This window comes from Chiloscyllium plagiosum, unplaced genomic scaffold (assembly GCF_037043375.1).
Source record: "Chiloscyllium plagiosum isolate Xiang-an unplaced genomic scaffold, Cpla_swu_hap1 HiC_scaffold_17, whole genome shotgun sequence".
Lineage (NCBI taxonomy): Eukaryota > Metazoa > Chordata > Chondrichthyes > Orectolobiformes > Hemiscylliidae > Chiloscyllium > Chiloscyllium plagiosum.
The window spans coordinates 15,642,690-15,663,547 of NW_028270155.1; the positions used below are offsets into that span (position 1 = coordinate 15,642,690).

General features: G+C 42.9%; 1 protein-coding gene and 1 long non-coding RNA gene across 5 annotated transcripts in view; one reads left to right on the forward strand and one right to left on the reverse strand.

The window, feature by feature from the left end:
• mafa (MAF bZIP transcription factor a) overlaps positions 1 to 20,858 on the forward strand; it is a 360,209-nt gene that overhangs the window by 102,573 nt on the left and 236,778 nt on the right. The gene's annotated exons all lie outside the window — the stretch shown is intronic.
• Positions 1 to 20,858, reverse strand: part of LOC122558227 (uncharacterized) — a 67,065-nt gene that overhangs the window by 20,309 nt on the left and 25,898 nt on the right. The window contains exon 2 of the long non-coding RNA XR_015759914.1: positions 10,362 to 10,422. This is a non-coding gene — a long non-coding RNA (uncharacterized LOC122558227). The remainder of the gene's footprint in view (positions 1 to 10,361; positions 10,423 to 20,858) is intronic.

Consider the following 20,858-nt stretch of genomic DNA (forward strand, 5'->3'; position numbering starts at 1 on the left):
GGTTCCCCAGCCAATGGAAACAACATTTCAGTATCGACCTCTCAATCTTGAATGCTTCAAAGAAATCCCATTCTTCTAAACTAAAGAGAACATTGGCCCAATTATTCAACCTTTCAGCAGAGTACAATGCTGTTAGCCCAGAGACTAATCTAATCAATCTATGCTGTACTGCTTCTGATGCAAATATATCATTATTCATATATGGAAATATAAATTGCACTCAGCTCTCTTGGTGCGATCTCACCAAAGTCCTGTACAATTGTAGACAGATTTCTTTATTCTTTTACTCCTATCCCCTTGGCATAAAATCTAACTTTGTATTTGCTTTCTTAATTATTTGCTGTAACTCAGAAGTAGCTTTTTGTGTTTTTTGTATGAATCTCCTTGAGCGTTATAAATGTTATGCTTCTTTCATTTTTTCTGTCCTTATGACCAAAACAATTAACCTTACATTTCACCATGTTCTACTCCAGTGGTCAATGTTTTGAATGACCATTGCTTCAATGCTGGTTGTGTTGCCTTGAAGAGTAGGCTGAGGTTAGACCACCTTTCTTGCCATTGGATTTGGAGGATCTTCTGAAGGTTCCAGGTTGTCCAAATCTCCAAAGCATATAAGAGGGTACGAGGCCTGGGAGGTGGAGGAGAAGTGTTTGGGGGGGAAGGTCTCTTGTGGTGCAGTGGTCATATGCTTACTTTTGAGCCAGGCAACCTGGGTTCAAGTGCTACCTGCTCCCAAGGTATGTAATGATATGTCTGAACCAATTGTTTAAAAATATCTATAAAAGAGCATTGGTATCACTGCTAATATTAATATTAGGTTTGAAATCCTAGTCCTCAAACACTTTCTTCCTCCTGTTAGTTAAGCTGACATGTCAGAGGTCATTGTATATTTTTGTCATCAATGTCTGCCTTTATCATGAGAAGGCCTCCAATATATGGAAAATGGACCGGAGTCAATGGAGAGAACATTGTGAGGAGCACCTGAATCTAGACTGTGTCTTCTGCTTAAACATCCTCAACTCCGGTCCTCACTTCATCATCTGGGCATTACTCTGGTTTGGAATGAAATTGGAAAATTCAGCTAAAGAACAATAAAATTCCTGGCAAAATTCTGAATCATGGCAAAGCACCATTCCAAGCCCAGCTGAACAATCTTTTTCCATTCACCTGGGAAAAGGAGTACATGTCAAGTGATAGCTGTCACGTTATGATTGTGGCTATAGTCAAAAGGAAGACAGATTAGATTGCAGTTCTATAATGTAGTCTAGTCTGCTACAGGGAGAACATTGCAGACATCCTCCTCATTCACTTGGAGGATGAAGAATATAAAAAAATGATTAGGGATAATTCTCCAGTGAAAGAAACAATTAAATGAAGGAACAATGAGTTATTTTCAGAGGAACATGGAGTAGGCTGTTCCATCCTTCAATGAGATCGTGGATGACCTGTAGCCTAAGTCCATACACCTGCCTTTGGCCCATATCCCAAAATAACTTTCCTTAACAAAACTCCATCTGTCTCAGGTTTAAATTAACAACTGATATATTATCCACTGCCATTTGTAGAAGAGAGTTTCAAATCTCTACAACCATTAATTTGTAGGAATACTTCCTGATATCTCTTCTGAACAGTCTGGCCCTAATTCCCTATGGCCCCTAGTTCTAGAATCTCCAGCCAGTGTAAATAGGCACAAGTGAGGACTGCAGATCCTGGAAACCAGAGTTTAGGTTAGAGTGGTGCTGGAAAAGCACAGCAAGTCAGGCAGCAACCAAGGAACAGGAAAATTGATGTTTCGGGCAAAAGCCCTTCATCAGGAATAGAGGCAGGGAGCCTTCAGGGTGGAGAGATAAATTGGGGGGGGGGAGGTGTACTGAGGCGAAAGATGAGGCATTCTTCCTCCAGGCATCGGGTGGTGAGGGAGCGGGGGTGGAGAAGGCCCAGGACCTGCATATCCTCGGCGGAATGGAGGGGGAGTTGAAATGTTGGGCCACGGGGTGGTGGTGTTGATTGGTGCAGGTGTCCTGGAGATGTTCCCTGAAGCACTCTGCAAGGAGGCATCCAGTCTCCCCAATTCACAGGAGACCGTATCCGGAGCAACAGATACAATAAATGACATTGGTGGATGTGCAGGTGAAAATTTGATGGATGTGGAAGGCTCCTTTGGGGCCTTGGATGATGGTGAGAGAGGAGGTGTGGGAGCAGGTTTTGCAATTCCTGCGGTGGCAGGGGAAGGTGCCAGGAGGGGAGGGTGGATTGTTGGGGGGCGTGGACCTGACCAGGTAGTCACGGAGGGAACGGTCTTTGCGGAAGGCGGAAAGGAGTGGGGAAGGAAATATATCTCTGGTGGTGGGGTCCATTTGGAGGTGGCAGAAATATCAGCGGATGATGCGGTTAATGCGAAGGTTGGTAGGGTGGAAAGTGAGGACCAGGGGGGTTCTATCCTTGTTACGGTTGGAGGGGTGGGGTTTGAGGGCGGAGGTGCGGGATGTAGATGAGATGCATTGGAGGGCATCTTCAACCACTTGGGAAGGGAAATTGCGATCTCTAAAGAAGGAGGCCATCTGGTGTGTTCTGTGGTGGAACTGGTCCTTCTGGGAGCAGATACGGTGGAGGCAGAGAAAATTGGGAATAGGGATAGAATTTTTGCAGGACATAGGTTGGGAAGAGGTGTAATCCAGGTAACTGTGGGAGTCGATGGGTTTGTAAAAAGTGTCAATTCGGTCGTCATTAATGGAGATGGAGAGGTCCAGGAAGGGGAGGGAGGTGTCAGAGATGGTCCAGGTGAATTTTATGTTGGGGTGGAATATGTTGGTGAAATTGATGAATTGCTGAACCTCTTTGCGGGAGCATGACGTGGCACCGATGCAGTCATCGATGTAGTGGAGGAAGAGGTGGGGAGTGGTGCCGGTGTAACTATGGAAGATGGACTGTTCTACATAGCCAACAAAGAGACAGGCATAGCTGGCGCCCATACAGGTGCCCATGGCTACCCCTTTGGTCTGGAGAAAGTGGGAGGATTCGAAGGAGAAATTGTTAAGGGTGAGGATCAGTTCAGCCAAACAAATGAGAGTGTCAGTGGAAGGGTACTGGGTACGTCAGGAGAGGAAGAAACGGAGGGCTTGGAGGCCCTGGTCATGGCGGATGGAGGTGTAGAGGGATTGAATGTCTCTCCTTCTCAACCTTTCTCTTCACCTAAGGTGTAGTGACCCTCAAGTTAAACTCACCACCAGTCATCTCTCTCCAATGACAGAGCAGTCTTATGCTCTCCTGGAACTATGCCGACATTATCTTTTCCTGTTATTTTCTTGAAGAGTTTGATCAGATCACCTCTTAACTTTCTAAATTCTAGATAATACAGGCCTAATTTGTGCAATCGTTCTTATAATTCTTAACTAGAATATAAAATAGAATAGTAATTTATCATCAGTTGTATTTTTTTTAATGTGGTATTTAGTTTAACCACTGAAGTCCAGGTTTCATTCTTGAGAACTTATGTTGTACACCCCTCAAGACCAATATATCTTTCCTAAAATGCAGCAGCCAGAGCTGCTTACAATACATTTTACAAATGATACAGAGCTACCTCAGAAAAAACAATGAGCATCATTAGTTGGATAGCTCAGATGAGTGGAATTATGTTGCGATACAATCAACCATTAAGGGTAATGATCAGAGTTACATTGCTGGGCTTAATGAAATAAAGACAAAATGCTGGGAGCATACAGTAGACCAGGCAGCATCTGTCCAACATCCTTTTGCATCCTTGACTTATTTATTGCATCAAATATAATATTATGGGCTCCTTGAAGGTTTTACACTAATAACAGCAAGGCCATGTTTTTAACATCTCAAACGTGCAATGCGTTGTCTTGCAAGGTGGTCTACAGCTGCAAAAGGAAAATTTTAAACAAGCCATTTGTAAATCCTAGTGGTTGAAATGCCTTTTTCTTTTCATAAACCATGTTTTATGTTTAAGAGGAGGTCACGTCAGGGACATTTTAAACCTTAAAACGCAGGCAGCTAGGGCCATCATTCTTCTCAGATGATGCTGAAATAAAATGTTTCTTAAAAATTTGTCTTCTACTTCCCAAAAGGCAAAGAAAAACAGACTGATTCTAAAAGAGTTATGGAATTGAGGAAATTCAGGATTGAAGAGACTCATTATTGTGGAATGTCCTGGCGGAGTTCACCAATGGGGTAGAAAAGTTTTCCATGTAAAGGTTTGAACCATTAAGGAAGAGGTTGTCTTTGTAAAAATAGCACCTCTCATACATTCAGGCTGTCTAAAAGCGTTCTTCAGTCAATGAATTACTTCTGAAGGCTATTCACTATTGCTTTGTGTAAGCAAATGCAGAAGCCTTTTTAAAAATTTTTTTTAACCCAGACAGCTATCATGTACAACTGAGCAACTTTCCCACCATCAAAATCACTGTGTTTTTTTGCTTGTTTTCCTTTTTAAACACAAACCACCACCACCAATAAAAATATCTGTGTAGCCAATTAAATATTTACAGGCAAAGTAAACCATCGAAAGTGATGTTTTTGGGTCAAAATCCTGGAAGTCCCTCCCTAATGGCATTGTTGGTGAACCCAGAGCAGGTGGACTGCAGGTGGTTCAAGAAGGCAGCTCACCCCCATGTTCTCAAGGGGCAAATAGGGGCTGGCAATAAATAATGGGACAGCCGGCGACCCCCACATCGTACAAAAGAATAACAAAAGATTTTTTAAAAAGGAAGAGGTAGGGAGAGAGTGAAGGGACCAGCAGCCAATTTTTGCACAGGAAGCCTTACATGCAACAATGAAGACAATTGACCAGTTCGTTGGTTTTGAACATCAGAACTGGGGGAGACCAATGGTAGCCATCATCCTGGAAGAACATATTTTAAACAGTGCCATCTTTGATATCTAATTGAACAAATGAATGAGACCAAAAGGTGCATCAGCAAAATTCCAAGTGGAGACTAAAGTCATAGATTGCACAGTCAGCAATACTCCTTCCATGTAAAATATTGACTTGACACATGTGGATTAAATACTTTAAAACAAAAGAGATGATTTATATCAGAGAATGACACAAGTGAAAGAATAATGAAATTTTTCCAAGTCACAACCAGATCCGTCATTGTCATATTAAATGGTGGAGCAGGTTCATGGTACTGAATGGCCCTACAGTTACTCCAAAGCCCCAAGTTCCTTTGCAAGTCAGGATGATGAGTTACTGGAGTGGATCGTACAGATGGTCACTATGGGCAATTTAGCATGGCCAACCCATCTAACCTGCACATTATTTTGGACTGTGGGAGAAAACCAGAGCACCTCTCCAGGGGAAACCCACATAGACTCAGGGAAAACATGCAAACTCCATCCAGACAGACATCCAAGGGTGGGATTGAACCCGGGTCACCAGGGCTGTGAGGCAGCTTTGCTAGCCACTGAACCACACAAAGAAAGCTGCTGGAGAGTAAACAGCGGAGGGTCCATTCCTGGGTGGTTCTCGAACCAGCAACCTTTCAGTTAATGGCTGAATGTGCCGACCAATTGTGCCACATACTTTTGGAAGGTGCAACTTTGAAGCAACCTAAGCATGTTGCTGTACTGCTCCTCATAGATGGTGCACACTGCCAGCCCTGTGTGCTGCTAATGGAGCTGAAGGTGGTGGGTGGGGTGCTTTGTTCTATCTGGTTTGAGCTTCCTGAGTGTTGTTGGGGCTGTTCTCACCCAGACAATATATATGTATAGATAGATGGGTGGTAAGTTGCATAATGTTTCCTTGCAGAAATTTGCCTTAGTAGCTTTAATATTTGGGGTGCATGGTTCATGAAAGAAATTGGTTTTGTAACATAATTGACATCTCATTCCTGGCATTACAGTATCCTGAGGACCACAAGCTGAAAGCTTGAGCAGCAGGCAACTTTGATTCATGTCAGTTTGATGAAAACATAAATCATTCCATGCTGTAATGTATTTCTTCACCTCAAGAATACTAAATCACTCTGACTGCAGGTACATTTTACCTCAACAGGGATTAGCGTCATCACACAACACAACAGATAGGGCAGGGAGTCTCATCTTCTCTCCCCTCCTCTCTCCCCATCCCCCCACGAAATGCACTGCACTCAGGAAAATAACTGTCGGTTTTAAAGAGACTTTTCAGATCACAAGATTAATATTTCATTGCTTCCCTTAAATGCTTTAAATACTCGAGGCTTGACACGGAAGCTTATTGCAAAGTGGAATGCAGTCAGGTTTGAAGGCATGCATTGCTCTGCAGTGCTGCAGTCAGAAAAACATTGCTGCAAAGGTACGGCAAGAGGCATTAGATGAGGAAAAAGCAAATGTTACTTTATCTTTGTCTCTCACATCAACCAACAGAAAGTTCCAGACAGGTCTGTCATGATTGTTTACACAGATTACTATTTATTTTCTGAAACGAATTTTAAGATCTTGTTCCATTGAGGTGTTTACTTCTTGTGAGCCCAGATAGTTTGACTATTATTAAAATGTTGCAGTGCTGATGGCTGCAGTGGTCTCAATATGGAAAAGATGGCTTTTATCAGTGACAAGCAGATTTTATAACAGAGTGAAAAAAAACAGTAAGACAGATGGTGAATCCTCTGCAAAATGAATAGAGATTGTGTGTGGGGAATATGTTTTGTCAAAAATAACATTTGAACAAACAATGATGATTCTTACCCAAAATAAATTAGATTAAATGGATCTGAATGCAAAACTGTCAACATTAAAAAGTGAATCCTGTCACTGAGAGTTGACACAGAAGGTTTTAAACATCTATGGAGAATGAGTAATGATTGGCAAAGACTGCTCATACTTGCGTTGAATGAAAAACAAGACAAATAATTGATAAACAAGCAACTTATGAAAGCTTATGAGCTTAGTTTCATGAAGACTGTTTTCTCCAGCCACCAACTATCTCCAGCCTCCCTAGCAACTATCTAAAGTTAAACCAGATTATGAACAAGCCTAGTGTTGTATTTGACTCTAAGTTGACCTTCTGGCTACATGTCTACATCAAGCTTGCAACCTCCATTTCCATTCCATACAATCAATAGATTTCACCCTTTCCTTAGATCAACTGCTGCTGAAACACTGATCTGTGTCTTTCTTACTTATCACACATATCACACACCACGCTGTTAGGGCGGCACGGTGGCACAGTGGTTAGCACTGCTGCCTCGCAGCGCCAGAGACCCGGGTTCAATTCCCGCCTCAGGGGACTGACTGTGTGGAGTTTGCACGTTCTCCCCGTGTCTGCGTGGGTTTCCTCCGGGTGCTCCGGTTTCCTCCCACAGTCCAAAGATGTGCAAGTCAGGTGAATTGGCCATGCTAAATTGTCTGTAGTGTTAGGTAAGGGGTAAATGTAGGGGTATCGGTGGGTTGCGCTTTGGCGGGGCGGTGTGGACTTGTTGGGCCGAAGGGCCTGTTTCCACACTGTAAGTAATCTAATTTCTGTAACTCCTTGCTGGCCTTCCATTGTTCACCCTCTATCAACTTGATGTTTTCCGAAACTTTAGTTCCTGGGTTCTAATTCACACCAAAAATATATTTACACCTGTGCTTGTTGACACACTGATCAGCAATATCTTGAATTTAAAATCAGTATCCTTGTTTCCAACTCTCTCCAGTCGTCGACAGTTCCCATCTCTGAAACATCTTCCTGCCATACAAATCTCCAAAATCTCTGCACTACACCAATTCTGGCTTCTTGCACACCCCTAGTTTTAATCACTCCCCATTGGCAATCTATGCTGACAACTTCTTTGGCACTGAGCTCTGGAATTCCTCCTCTTCCCCCATATCTCTCAGACCAATATCACTACCTGTTTATTTCTTTCCACCTTCCACCTTCTTAAAACCTATCTCTTTGACCAAAAGTTTGGTAATCTGCCCTAACATCTCCAAAAGTGGCTGTTGTCAAATTCAACTTGCTAAAGTGCTTGTAAAATACCTTAAAATATTTCACAACATTAAAGTTGCTATATAAATGCAAACTATTATTGCTATATTTGGTAAGAAATGCTGTACCTTGTTCTGCATTCATTGCTACTCCAGCAATTAGATTAGATTCCCTACAGTGTGGAAACAGGCCATTCAGCCCAACAAGATCACACCGACCCTCCAAAGAGTAACCCACCCAGACCCATTTCCCTCTGACTAATGCACCTAACACTATGGGCAACTTAGCATGGCCAATCCACCCTAACCTCCACATCTTTGGACTGTGGGAGGAAACCAGAACACCTGGAGGAAACCCACACAGACATAGGGAGCATGTAGGGCGGCACGGTGGCTCAGTGGTTAGCACTATTGCCTCACAGCACCAGGATCCCAGGTTCGATACCAGTCTCAGGTGACTGCCTGTGTGGAGTTTGCACATTCTCCCCGTGTCTGCATGAGTGTTCTCTGGATGCTCCAGTTTCCTCCCACAGTCCAAAGATGTGGTGGATTGGCCATGTTATTTTGCTAGGAGCATTAGTCAGAGGGAAATGGGCCTGGGTGGGTTACTCTTCGCAGGGTCAGTGTGGACCTGATGGGCCAAAGAGCCTGTTCCCACACTGTAGGGAATCTAACCTAAAATGTGGAAACCACACAGACAGTTGCCCAAGGTTGGAATCGAACCTGGGTCCCTGGTGCTGTGAGACTGTAATGCGAACCACCATGCCAGAACTTAATTAATTGTTATTAACTGTTATATGAAAAATGAGAAGCAGAGGCAGAATGGTTGGGAATGGGGAAGCAGGGTGATGCTGGTGGCAAATCAGAAATTCAGTCAGTTCTAGGGATCATTACAGCACACATAATCATGTTAGAGTTAAGCTGTCCTTCACAGTCAACTGGGCAATGGCATTTACTGTCTCAGCTCACAGATGAAAAATGGAATCCTTGGCAAGTTACAGAAAGGGCAGCAAGATCCTCTCAAGCAATACCCTCAGCAACGTCAACCCCTCAAGAGGCACAAAAAAAGGACAGAGCCACAAGAGATCTCACATCCATGCCAATTCTTTACTCTTGTCAAATATGTCCTTTAATCCACAAGTTAAAGAGGCACTGATGTTTAAATGTGCACACGAAGCGAGTGATCGTCATTTGAAATGACAGTCTGAATGTTTCCAGTTGTACACATCAGCAGAACTAATGATGATGACTTTATTTGACTGGAGGAAGAAATGGGTTAGGTAGAGACTGACACTTCAGATTAAAAAGAATTGTCATGAGGTGAGACAGAAACCTAGCAATACATGAAATTTATATGTACACTTTTTATTGAATTTTCAGCATGTTATTAACTCCTGAAAACTACAACAGACTATAAATTATCTCAAGGTTGAAACTGAATCAATTAAAGCTGCAGGACTTTACACTATCACTGCGAGAGAATTAAACACCAGGTGGAAAGTATTGAGCTTTAGCCCAGAGCTTTCAGTTTTATGATTGTTATGTATAAATTCTACTTGCTAAATCTATATCAACACAATAAAACTACTATAGCCTACATAATCTCTGTAGAGAACCAGGCTTCTCTAATTCAGCAGAAAGCATAATAGGGTTGAATTGCAATAAAGAATGCAAAGTTGAAATAGGAGATGGTAGAAATACAATGTGGGTTCGGGAGTATCTGAAGTAGGTTTGTGTGTTCAAATCAGTTCTGTCAGCAGTATGCATTTTTTATTTCAGATCCTGAGTGATGAGCTGCAAATTTTCTGTGCCTTTTTATTTCAGATTTTCAGCAAACACGTGCCTTTCATTTTTTTTTCCCCCCAACTATCAGAGTCAAGAATATTTAGGGAGGGTTCCAAGGGCAACAGCACAGGATGGTTTCAGGTTACGAGAGAGGGAGGGTGTGATTTCAGCATTTGGCATAGGAGATGGATAAAAAAAGTTATTAACACCACATCTCTTTGAGAAGCCACATTAGAAGAACGTTGCCTTATTATCCTTACAGACAATCATTGCTAGTCCTTCCTGAAAAAGGGTTATACCCGAAACATTCTCCACCTCCTGATGCTGCCTGGCTCGCTGTGCTCTTCCAGACTCCTGCTTGTCTACCTTTGACTTCTCTGCCTCTTTCACTTCCTTTTAGCCGTTCCTTAAAATTGATCTCAATGCCAATTAATACTTACAATCATTTATCACCTTTAATATAGGCAAATATCCCAAAGTGCTTTATGGCAGCAATTAACAAATGACACTTAGCACCAGGTCACCAACAGGAACAGATAACCAAAAGCTCAGCCAAAGAGGAACACTTAAAAAAATATTTTATAAGTTTTATGTAGAGAATTCCAGAGCATAGAGCATAAGATGTTAAAGGCACCACCTGGAATGATGAAATGTTTATTTACCAGACTTCCTCGTGTGCTTGGTCGTGTTGAATGTTGGTTGATATTTCATGTTGTGAAGCACCTTGAAAAGTTAAAGCATTATTTCAGAGTAAATTGTTACTGTTCCTCAGACAGCTACTGTCCTCCAGTGCCTTGGCATAATTGTCAATATTTAATACAGCGATAGTTAGGTTTTCTGATGACGAGTATGGCAAAGGAAAATGCTATGCTGTTGCTATTGACCCAATTACGTGTAAAAGCCTTGGGTGATTTTGCCTGTTCCTGGTCAAGGTGTCAGCAAGGCTGGTTCAAGCATCCACCTGCTAATCCTACCTGTGATCAAATACCTCAGCACACAACAGGGTCTGAACCTGAAACATTTCCTAATTCGTGCAGTTCAGTAAAAATATTGAATTTTGTTTATTTACCCCTGGGACATGGGTGCTGCTGGGTGGCTAGCATTCATTGCCTATCCTTTGCTGCTTTTGAGAAGGTGGGAAATGAGCTGCCTTCTTGAACCACTGCAGTCCATGTGACCTTCAATGACCTTAGGGAGGGAATTCCAGGATTTTGACTAAGCAACAATGAAACAATGGTGATATATTTCTGAATCAGGATGATGAGTCATTTGGAGAGGAACTTGCAAGTACTTTTTCAGATATCTTCTGCACTTAACAATGGAAATGGTCGTGGGTTCTGGAGCTGCTGTTGAAGAAGTCTTGGTGAATTTCTGCAATGTATTTTGTAGATAATACACACTGCTTCTATTGAGCATTGGTGGCGGAGGGAGTGGATGTTTGTGGATATGATGCCAGTCAAGTGGTCGACTTTGTCCTGGATGGTGTCAACATAGAACATAGAACAATACAGCGCAGAACAGGTCCTTCAGCCCTCGATGCTTTGCCGACCTGTGAACTAACCTAAGGTCATCCCCCTACACTGTCCCATCATCACCCATGTGCTTATCCAAGGATTGTTTAAATCTCCCTAATGTGGCTGAGTTAACTACATTGGCAGATAGGGCAGGGCATTCCATGCCCTTACCACTCTCTGAGTAAAGAACCTGCTTCTGACATCTGCCTTAAATCTATCACCCCTCAATTTGTAGTTATGCCCCCTCGTACAAGTTGACGTCATCATCCTTTCACTGTCTACCCTGTCTAATCCTATGATTATCTTGTATGTCTCTATCAAATCCCCTCTTTGCCTTCTTCTTTCCAATGAGAACAGTTTCTCAGCCTTTCTTCATAAGACCTTCCCTCCAGACCAGGCAACAACCTGGTAAATCTCCTCTACACCTTTTCCAATGCTTCCACATCCTTCCAGAAATATGGCGACTAGAACTGTACACAATATTCCAAGTGTGGCTGCACGAGCATTTTGTATAGTTGCAGCATGACATCACAGCTCTGGAACTCAATCCCTCTACCAATAAAACTTAACACACCATATGCCTTTTTAACAGCATTATCAACTTGGGTGGCAACTTTCAGGGATCTATGTACATGGACACCAAGATCCCTCTGCATATCCACAGTACCAGGAATCTTTCCATTGACCCAATCTTCCTGTTATTCTTTCCAAAATGAATCACCTCACATCTAGCTGCATTGAACTCCATTTGCCACCTCTCAGCCCAATTCTACAGTTTAGCCAAATCCCCCCTGCAACCTGCAACATTCTTCCACACTGTCCACTATTCCAACAACTTCAGGGTCATCTGCAAACTTAAAACCAATCCACCTATGCCTGTGTCTAAGTAATTTGTAAAAATGACAAACAGCAGTGATCCCAAAGCAGATCCTTGGGGCACATCACGAGTAACCGGACTCCAGGCTGAATATTTTCCATCAACCACCACTCACTGCCTTCTTATAGAAAGCCAGTTTTTAATCCAAACTGCTAAATCACCCTCAATCCCATGCCTCTGCATTTTCTCCAACAGCCTACCATGTGGAACCTTCTCAAAGGCTTTACTGAAGTCCATGTACACCACGTCAACTGCCCTACCCTCATCCACATGCTTAGTCACCTTCTCAAAAAATTCAATGAGGTTTGTGAAACATGATCTGCCCTTGATGAAACCATGTTGACTATCTGCAATCAAATTGTTGCTTGCTAGATGATTATAAATCCTATCTTTTATAATCCTTTCCAAACCTTTTCTTATAACAGACATAAGGCTCACTGGTCTATAATTATCTGGATCATCTTTACTGCCTTTCGTGCACAACATTTGCAATCCTCCAGTCTTCTGGTACTAAACCTGCCGACGATAATGACTCAAAGATCAAAGCCAAAGGCTCCGTCATCTCCTCCCTAGCTTCCCAGAGAATCCTCGGATAAATCCCATCTGGCCCGGGGACTTGTTTACTTTCACTTCTTCTAGAATTGATAACACCTCTTCCTTACTAACCTCGATCCTTTCTAGTATAATATCTCGCATCTCATTCTTCTCCTCTACGGTATTATCCTTTCCCTGAGTGAAAACCAATGAGAAATATTCGTTTAGCACCGCTCCGATCCCCACAGGGTCAACTCACAACTTCCCACTTCTGTCTTTGACTGGCCCTATTGCTACCCTCGTCATCCTTTTATTCCTCACATACCTATAGAGTATTCAAGCTTCTTGAATGTTGTTGGAGCTGCAACCATCCAGGCAAGTGGGAGTATTCCATCACACTCCTAAATTGTGCATTGTGCCTTGGCTTGGACAGGCTTTGGTGAGTCTGGAAGTGAGTTACACACCACAGGATTCTTAGCCTCTGAGCTGCTCCTGTCACCATTGTGTTTGTGTGAAAGTTCAAGTTGAGCTTCTGGTCAATGGTAAGCCCCAACATGTTGACAATGTCAAGGGATGGTGATTAGACAGGCTCTTATTGGAAATGACCATTGCCTGACATTTGTGTGTCACGAATGGTGGTTAGTGGTTAGCACTGCTGCCTCATAGCATCAGGGACTTGGGTTCAATTCCAGCCATGCGTGACTGTCTGTGTGAAAAAAACAAGGACTGCAGATGCTGGAAACCAGATTCTAGATTAGAGTGGTGCTGGAAAAGCACAGCAATTCAGGCAGCATCCGAGGAGCAAGAAAACCGATGTTTCGCGCAAAAGCCCTCCATCAGGAATAGAACGACGTTTCAGGCAAAAGCCCTTCATCAGGAATAGAGCAGTTTGTACCTGAGAGGTAGTGAATGGTGTGCAATCATCGGCAAACATCCCAGGGCCTGGCCTTATGACAGAGGGAAGGTCATTGATGAAGCTGCAGAAGATGGTTGGCCTAGGACACGACCCTGAGGAACTCCTGCAGAGATGTCCTGGAGGTAAGATGACTGACCTCCCACAACCACAACCATCTATCTATGTGCCAAGTGTGACTCCAACCAACAGAGAGTTTGCCCCCTAATACCCATTGATTCCAGTTTTGCTCAAGCTCCTTTATGCCACAGTTGAATGCGAGCTTGATGTCAAGGGCTGTCACTCTGACCTTGCTTCTGGAATTCAGCTCTTTTGTCCATGTTTGAATGAAGGCTGTAATGAGGTCAGAAACTGAGTGGCCCTGGTGGAACAAACTGGGTATCACTGAGCAGTTTACAGCTGCACTTGATGGCACTGTTGATGCTTCTTTCCATGACTTTACTGATGATCGAAATAAGTAAGAATGAAGAATTGTATTTTCATAGTATCTTTGCTAAGCTCAGGATATCCTGAAACCATTGATGATGTATGCCCAGATTGTAGTCACTGCTTTAATGTACAAAATGAAGTAGACACTTTGGTCCCCTTGTTTCAATCTGACAGTGACCAGACATTCTGTTTCTAGCTGAGGTTAAATTTGCTGAGAGGTATTTGGGACATCCTCCTTCAGTGCAAACCTTCTGCACTATCTTAAGATATACTTTTCTGAAAAAAACAACCTTACGTGTACAGATATTAGCAGAGGCAACATTCCCCTCACATCACTACTCTTCAGGAATATGACACAACCTTGTGCATATGGACTAGTTCCTACTCTGCCTTTTATGCTGCAGGTGACTGACCACAACCAAACCAATTCAGTAAAATAAATATTGGCTGTGATTTTCTTAGAACTCTTAAATGCCCCCTTCACAGGCAAATAAAGTTGTTTCTAGAAGGCTGTTTTCTTTATGAGGGCAAGCCTCCAGAAACTTCACAACCCCGTGCTGTGACCAGTTTTACATCGCAGACCTCAAGAGTAATCAATACTGCATCAAGAGCACTTCCTAACTGTAAAGATACCGATGAGATCATTGTTTTGCTCGCTTGACTTATTCCCTTCGCTGGCCAATTCTGCAATAGAAAAAAAACCTTTAAATTTAACAATGACATAAAACGGCTGTGTTTATTATGAGAGAAATGGCGATTTGTATTCTGCCGAGCTATTCATGACCTCAGGGCTCCCAAAGTGCTTCACAGCCAATTAAGTACTTTTGGAATGTAGCCACTAATGCAAAGTTGGATACGCGCACTGCAAGATTCCACAGCAGTAATTTGATCATGACTAAATAATCTGATTTAGTGACGTCGGCTGAGGGATAAATTTTGAGCAGAACAGAGGCTGTACTCCCCTCTTCCTCCTTGTGGGAGGAGAGGCAAACAGGGTCTCAGAGGTTAATGTGCATTCAGAAAGATGTCACTTCTGATAGCACAGTGGTCCCTCAGTACTGCACTGAAATGTCAGGCTGGGCTATGTGGCCATATTTTGAACCTATAATTCTCTGACTCTGGGAGTGTTATCTGGCTGATATACAACTTGCATATTGCAGTGGGGTCCATGTTTAGATAGCTTGGGGTCAATTCTAACAGCCTCCACTTGGTATGAAGAAGTCCAAAGATGTGCAGGTTAGGGCGAATTGGCCATACTAAATTGCCCATAGTCTTCAGGGATATGTGGGTTAGATGAATTAGTCAGGAGAAGTGTAATAGGGTAGGGGAATGTGTCTAAGTGGGTTACTCTTCGGTGGGTCAGTGTGGACTTGTTGGGCCAAATGACCTGTTTCCACTCTGTGGGGATTCTATGATTCTATGAAGGTGGCTCACAAAAAAGCTGAAAGTCCATCAATACCTGTATTTGCTAATCTTATTGAGACCTTTTTTATTGGCATGATGTGTGATCCACTTGTCACATTGGTACCAAGGTACGAAGTGGGCATCGTGAACAAACCATCAGTTGACATCAAGCATCAAATAGCAAAAACTTAATGGCACCACGACAGTCTTCTAAAAAAAAAATCCCGAATAGGGTTTTCTAAAGAATTTGTGCAAATGAGTTCCACTTTGCAACTATGTTCTTCCATTGCACCCATGCGACCAGTGCTTATTAACTTCCCCTCTTGGCAATCCTGCAATTCTTGCACTCCAGCTCATTCAACAGAATGGGACCGGTAATTGCAGTTTTCCATCATTAACCGAACAAATTCCAGGCTCAGAATTGTGGGGGACAAACAGGACAAGAGGTGGCGGTCTGAGGTCTCCTTTCTACCTCGTTAAAGGTAGTCAACATAAGTTGTAAATTGTTGTGAAAAGTGAAGAAGCTTCCAACAATGAGATTTTGTTTATTTGTTCCAAGGATGGGGTGTTGCTAGCTAGTCTAACATTTAGTTCTTTCTTGAAATGCTACAATTTTCAAAGTTTATGGACACCTCCAGGTTGTGTTGGGAAGCAATGCCAGTGTTTGACCCAGCAACACTGAAGGAAAGGCAATCGAAGTCTAAGTCAGAACAGTGTGTGACTTGGAGGGGAGCTTGAAGTTCCCATGTATCTACTGTCCTTGCCCTTCTGGATAGTAGAGGTTTCAGGTTGGAAGGTGTTGTTGAAGGAGCCTTGGTAGGTTACAGCAGTCTATCTTGTAAAGTCAAGGGGCAATGGTTACATTCTTTATTGTTAGAAATAGTCATTGTCTGTCACTTATGTGGTGCAAATGTTACCTGCCACATATCAGCTTTGGTTTTGATGGTAACAAAATCTTGTTTCATATGGACATGGGCTGTGCCAGTATCTGAGGAATCACAAAAGATGCTGAAAATTGGTCACTACTTCAAAACATTTATAATCTTCACACCAAAATTCATTGGAAAACATTGCTCCAAATCAATATTCTCTTTTCTAAATGCCATAAACTCAGATCATTAAAATGATTACATAATAGATCCCTGACTACAAAGTAATCCTTTCAGCTTTGATGGTTATAGAACATAGAACATTACAGCGCAATACAGGCCCTTCGGCCCTCGATATTGCTCCGACCTGTGGAACCAATCTGAAGCCCATCTAACCGACACTATTCCATTCTCATCCATACAGGCAAAAGTGAGGACTGCAGATGCTGGAAACCAGAGTTTAGATCAGAGTGGTGCTAGAAAAGCACAGCAGGTCAGGCAGCATCCGAGGAGCAGGAAAATCAACGTTTCGGGCAAAACCCCTTCATCAGGAATAGAGGCAGGAAGCCTCCAAGGCGGAAAGATAAATGGGGGGAGGGCTGCTGGGGAGAAAGTAGCAAAGAGTACAATGGGGGTGGGGATGAGGACGATGGGTCAGAGAGGAGGGTGGAGTGGATAGGTGGGAAGGGAGATTGGCAGGTAGAACAGGTCATGAGGACAGTGCTGAGCTGAAAGGTTGGAACTGGGGTAAGGTGGGGGTAGGGGAAATAAAGAAACTGGTGAAGTCCACATTGATGCCCTGGGGTTGAAGTGTTCCGAGGCGGAAGATGAGGCGTTCTTCCTCCAGGCATCAGGTGGTGAGAGAGCAGCTGTGGAGGAGGCCCAAGACCTGCATGTCCTCGGCAGAGTGGGAGGGGGAGTTGAAATGTCGGGCCATGGGGCGGTGGGGTTGATTGGTGCGGGTGTCCTGGAGATGTTCCCTGAAGTGCTCTGTGAGGAGGCGTCCAGTCTCCCCAATGTAGAGGAGACCGCATCTGGAGCAACGGGTACAATAAATGACATTGTTATATGCCTATCCAATGACCACTTAAATGCCCTTAAAGTTGGCAAGTCTACTACTGTTGCAGGCAGTGCATTCCACGCCGCTAATACTCTCTGAGTAAAGAAACTACCTCTGACATCTGTTCTATATCTACCACTTCTCAGTTTAAAGCTATAACTCCTCCTGCTAGCCATCGCCATTCGAGGAAAAAGGCTCTCACTGTCCAATCTATCTAACCCTCTTATTATCTTATATGTCTCATTAAGTCACCTCTCAACCTTCTCCAACAAAAACAGCCTCAAGTCCCTCAGCCTTTCCTCTTAAGACCTTCCCTCCATACCAGGCAATATCCTAGTTAATCTCCTCTGAACCTTTTCCAAAGCTTCCACATCTTTCCTATAATGCAGTGACCAGAACTGTATGCAATACTCCAAATGTAGCCACACCAGAGTTTTGTAAAGCTGCAGTATGATCTCATGGTTCCTCTACCAATAAAGGTTAGCACACTGTATGCTTTCTTAATAACCCTATCAACTTGGGTGGCAACTTTCAAGGACCCATGTACCTGGACACCGAGATCTCTCTGCTTATCTACACTACCAAGAATCTTACCATTAGCCAAGTACTCTGCATTTCTGTTACTCCTTCCAAAGTGAATCACCTCATACTTTTCCATATTAAACTCCATTAGCCACCTCTCCAGCCCAGCTCTGCAGCTTACCTATGTCTCTCTGTAACCTCCAACATTCTTCATCACTATCCACAACTCTACCTACGTTAGTGTCATCTGCAAATTTACTAACCCATCCTTCTATGCCCTCATCCATGTCAGTTATATAAATGACCAACAGCAGTGGACCTAAAACAGATTCTTGCAGTTCTTCACTAGTAACTGAACTCCAGGATGAATATTTCACATCAACCACCACACTCCATCTTCTTTCAGCTAGCCAATTTCTGATCCAAACTGCTAAATCACCCTCAATCCCATGCCTCTGTATTTTGTGCAATAGCCTACAGTGGGGAACGTTATCAAATGCTTTACTGAAATCCATATACACCATATCAACTGCTTTCCCCTCATCCACCTGTTTGGTCACCTTCTCAAAGAAAGTTGTCCTGCATTTTGTGACCATAGCTTTTACCTGGCAAATAATCATTTAACAAAATTTCCTAGCAAGATGATTATGGTTCAAGATTCCATCATGGACAAAAACAGATAGCCTAGCTTGACATTTTAGCACGTATTATCAGAGGAGCCATCTTCCAGAAAGATTCTTAGATTTAGGCTTCATTTACGTTATCTTTGGTGACTACATATTTAATAATATTTCTTTGGCCGTGAGATGTTCTTGGATAAATTGTGGGACAGCCTGAGGATGTGAAAGGGACAACATAAATGCAAGACTTTCATTTTTCTTTGGTGTGGACACTAAAGATTGAGAGCAATTCTTCCCATTACATGAAGGATTGTGAACTGGATGACCCCATTGTAAGGTGATTGACAATAAATGCAATGGTAACACAAGTATACATCTTTTAATGCAGTGAGTAGTAAGGTTCTGAAAAGCACATTAGGTACAATGATCTATGGTCTGGAATTTCTGCCATAAAGCAACATCCCCTGTTTTGCCTTTGAAGAATAGGAACGCTTCTTTGATAGCATGCACAAAAATGCTATCAAAGGTGGCGGAGCAAGATCCAACCTTTACTTTCAGAAGGGAATTGGATAATTATCTGAAGAGAAAAAAGTACGCAAGGCTACAGGGAAAGGCGGGATGCATGTGTAGGGGTATAATTACTGCAAAGTGCTAGCACTGACTTGACAGCTGAATAATCTCTGTCTGTGCTTTAACCATTCTGATGCTTCAAAATAGCAAAACTTTTGTGAGCCTGTTAATGAGGTAGAGGTGTTGATGTTGGACTGAGGTGGACAAAGTCAGAAGTCACATGACATCAGGTTATAGTCCAATAGGTTTACTTGAAATCGCAAGTGTTTGGAGCGCTGCTCCTTTGTCAAGTGAACACTTCCAAGCGGATGAAACCCCAACTCTTGTTGTTTGACTTCATGGCATGAATGCCAGGAGGAAGAGTTATAATCAGAGAGACCGAGGCAAATTTTAAATTCACTTAAATGCATGGGATTCAATGCTCGGATTGCCAGAATGCATAGCAGATTGACCTTCATCTTGAGTTATATATTCCTAAGGTTTGCAGGAAGAATTGGTTTTATTTCAATACGAGAGAATCAGGAAAACAAAACTACATTGCAATCCTCTCTCCCACCAGCTGCCACCCCAGGCATTTTCTCTATTCTCTTGCTAAATATCTGCTTTAGATTGCTGGCTCTTTCTTTATTGCCTAAGCACCAAGACTCTGGAGTTTCCTGGTCAGTTGTGTTATGTTTTGCTGCACAGTTCATCTGAAAGCTGTGCAAATCAGGTACATAAGACCAAGCAATTCCAAGGGCAAATTACAACTGGAACAAATCGAATTTCTCTGCAATGTTTTACACTAGTTTTCAAAATAATCACAGTAGAAGCTGGCCGTGCCAACAAAATTGCCCATGCCTCTCAAATCAGTTGCCAACGCATGTTTTCGCTAATTGTGCCAGTTTGCACAATTTTTAGGAGCCTCTTAAGTTTTGTTTGGCATAATTTAGATTGGTTTACTCACAGTGACATAGTGATGGACGAAACACTTCAATTAAAAATGTTTTGTTTGTGTGTTTCTCAATACAGTTAGCAGTTTGATAGTGTCACTGGATTAATAATCTAGAGATATGAATTCAACTTCCATCATGACAATTGACAATAATTTATATCCAGTCAATGATATAAAATGTGGAGTAAAAAGCTAGCATCTGCAATAGTAACTATGAAACTAGCACAAATTGTCATTAAAAACCCATCTGGTTTCAACTTCATTTGGGGAAGGAATTATCCATCCTTATTCAGTTTGGTCTGTAGATGAGACCAGACTGGGAAAAAGTGAGGACTGCAGATGCTAGAGATCAGAGCTGAAAAATATGTTGCTGGAAAAGGCAAGCAGGTCAGGGGAGGGAAAATGAGGAAGCTGGAGAAATCTGCATTCATCCCTTGTGGTTGGAGGGTTCCTAGGCAGATTTCTCCAGCTTCCTCATTTCCCCTCCCCTCACCTTATCTCAGTCCCAACCCTCAGACTCAGCACCGTTTTCTTGACCTGTAATCTTCTTCCCGACCTCTCCGCCCCCACCCCCTCTCCGGCCTATCACACTCACTTTAACCTCCTTCCACCTATCGCATTCCCAACGCCCCTCCCCCAAGTCCCTCCTCCCTACCTTTTATTTTAGCCTGCTTGGCACACCTTCCTCATTCCTGAAGAAGGGCGTATGCCCGAAATGTCGATTCTCCTGCTCCTTGGATGCTGCCTGACCTGCTGCATTTTTCCAGCAACACATTTTTCAGCTCATGAGACCAGACCAACATCAACATGGTTGACTCTTGGCTGCATTATGAAATGGCCTAAAGCTATTCGGTTAGAGGCGTGCAACAAATGCTGACCTTGGCAGCTCTGCTCACTTTCCATTATGGAATAT